Genomic DNA, 3,265 nt, shown 5'->3' with positions numbered 1-3,265 from the left:
GGGTGCGCGGGGGACGAGAGATGCTGAGGGCGGGAGATGCTGAGGGAAGGGCGGTGCTGAGGGCGGGAGAAGCTCATCCTTAAGGTAAATCTCCACAGTCGGTAGGGGAGCTTTATTTAAGAAAACCTGTGCGCTATTTCTTTTCTGTGCCAAGCCGTTTCTGCAGAGGGCATAAGAACCTGCTTTTTATTTATCCTGACTTTGGAAACCCCTTTAAGGATAGCGCCTTCACTTGCAAAGTGTTCAGCTACTTTAATCAAATAGTAGCAGCAAAACCTCCCCAAACTCTATAACAATTGTTGCTATCTTGGAGGGTGATAGCTTCTGAGGGTACTCTTTCTGTGTGGAAGAGGATGGTGAGCTCAGATCCATGGAGCAAGGTGCTTGGCTGGGTTTTTGCAGAAAAAGGTGTTCCTCTATTTTAATGTTAAATGGAATATATTTTTCAAGGACTTTTCCTATCTTCTTAGAGAGGTCTTTACAAACGACCGACATGTTATTTAGATCCTGTCTGTCATCAATTTTGAGTTCCCTTGCAGAGTAATCATGTTTACTTTCTCCATGAAAGCATTTTGCTTCCATGGTCTGCAGCTATGGAGAACAAAGCAATTTCCTAGTCATTCCTCCAAGTATTTTATAAATGTATATATAATTTTCAGTTCATCAAGGTCATTACAATATAGCACAAAATATGACATTTATTCAAAGCTGGAGCTTTACATGGAAACCAAACTCTCTTTCTGGTTTCATGAAAAAACCCGAAACAGTTGCAAGTGTTACATGTAGTTTTAAGTTGCAATGATAGGCTTACTGTGACTGTGTACATTTGACTTACCTACAGGCACTTATCTGAAGCTCTTAGGGTACAGTGAAGATTAACTTTCTTCACACTTAATATCTTGAGAATTTCAAAGAACAAATGATAGCAATTCCTGAGTCCCATGAGGACTTCAAAAACCTGAGAGGCTTTTGATGTGTCCTGTTTTACTAGCATTTTTTGTTGGGCAATGTACTTTCCTGCTGGAAACGGGGTGGGAGGCAAAAATCCAGAGTTGCACAAGATATTTCCATTGCTGTTTTAGTAAATTAACTTGCATCTGAAGAAAAACATATGACATAGAACAGAAAGGAAGAACTGTAGAAGTTTTAATAAGCCATGGTTTTCAAAAATAGCATATAAAAGAGGCATCTATTCCTGCATGTAAGTTAAACTTTTCAGCTTTTGAAGGAATCTGGTTATTGTCAGTCTTTTAGTCACAGTCTTTGGTGTGTACTAGGCAGGGAAAGTGAAAAATCTGCCTTGAGATTTTGCAAATATCTCCTGCTCTGATAAAGTGAAGCTGGACGTAGCTCTCTCTGGAAAATCCGTGCTGTTCCTGAGACATGGTGCAACAGGGCAATGTGGTCATTTGAGACAGACGCCATTCCCAGGGGGAAAGCCATTATGTGTGCAGACACACTGGAGTTTGTTGAGAGGTGGCCAGTGCAGGCAGGACTTTTCTAAAGGTTCTGGAGAGGGAGCAACAGTTTCAGGTCACCTCTAAATGTCAGGAAAAAATGGTGACAAGGAAAGGGAAGAACATTTCATGCTCTCTAACCATGGGTGTGTAAAGGAGACAGGTTTCCATATACCTTCACTTGTCTGTCCCATGTTCTGGGGATGAGCCAGCTTTCCTCAGGTGCCACAGGAGAACACTCGTGACTCACCCATGTCAGCAAAGCCAGGACGTGGTTGTGCCTTCCTTCAGATAAGGTTTTGTTGGATTTCATGTGCAAACAGCAATTGATTTGTGTGTCACTGAACAAGTACCATGTACCTAGTGATGGAAGAGATTGTTTGCACTAGAAATGTGCGCTGAAGAATCCACACATGGGGATTCTTGGCTTTTAGAAGTGTCAGGGATCCTTGTTACACCTGGGACCCGAACAATTTTTTTCCTGGAAACAAATTTACTATTGCAAACTTTTACTGTTTCTTACCATAGCAAACACTGTTACTCTTTCCCACCCACGAAAATGTGTCTGACTTTAAACACAGCCCACTTCAAATTAAAGCAGAGTAGAAATTCCTGCAGATTGCAGGGGTGTTCAATACATCCATCCTGGGGTTAATCTCCCCTCACATCAGCAGCTCCGACCAGAGGGTTTAAGTAATGTGCCTCTGAATATAGAAATACATTTGCTTGGTACAAAGTGCCCCTGACACTTCAGAGAGAACTGATCTGCAGGTGTATCCAGGAATCCCTGGGCACACAGAGGTCACTGCTTCCCTGCATCCCACTAGCCCAACTGACACAGTTACACAGGTCCGTTTGACACGGAAGTCACAAAAAAACCAAGTATATTTTCCAACAGGAAAACTCTTTTATTGCATCATTTATTTCATTACATTATCACGAGAAATCTACCTCTTTACATACAATTTTCCAAAGCAGAATAATGAAAATTAGTTATTCTTGATGAGCTATGACAGTATGTCATACAAGTAGACATAAAATATCTAAGTCACTTCAGAACATTTACTGTTCCTTTAGATCTTGTGCATAAATACCAAATACTTTAATGTAAACTCATTTAAAAACAAACCAACTAACCAACCCCAACATCATCTGGTTAAAAACCAAACCAGTCACGGCACGAACCCCCATAATTTCATAGAAATTATTAAACTCTACTAAGTATTGAAGAGGGGCAAGGCTTCAGGGGCAACATTTGTGATTTCTTTGGACGGTATCTTGTGCAAAAGGATCCAAGGCATTCTGCATTACAGGCTGGTGAGTTGGAGTAGGAAAAAGAGATTCAGCAAAACATTCTTGGTTGAACCAGGTTTTATACCCATGTAATCCTGAACGGGCACTGAAGTGTTAAGTGCCAGGCAGGACTCTTGTTATTCCTGACAGAAGGATAACCCCTGATCATCAGCATGATCCATTCAAACCTCTCCTGTCACACTCTCTGCAGATATTTGCAAAACTAGCTCCACAATGGGCCCATCTTGTTTTCAGACATTAATGCTGTTTTATAAGAACCCATTGGCAAATAGTATTTGGTAGGAAGGAGCTTGCACAAAGGTGGAGCAAACTGTAAGAATGTTGCTGAGAGGTGTCCAGCAAAGAGTATGCTGTCTGACCAAATGGATTCAATCACTTTATCTCAGTCAATAAATCCATACATAGTATTAGGCAATAACAAATATGAGGAAAGGAAGTGGAACACGGAACATCTTATCTACAAACTCATCAAAACTAGAGAGTTGAGCTATTTT

Source organism: Corvus brachyrhynchos, unplaced genomic scaffold (assembly GCF_000691975.1).
Source record: "Corvus brachyrhynchos isolate BGI_N302 unplaced genomic scaffold, ASM69197v1 scaffold352, whole genome shotgun sequence".
NCBI classification, from domain to species: Eukaryota; Metazoa; Chordata; class Aves; order Passeriformes; family Corvidae; genus Corvus; species Corvus brachyrhynchos.
Note: the sequence above shows the minus strand (reverse complement) of the source record.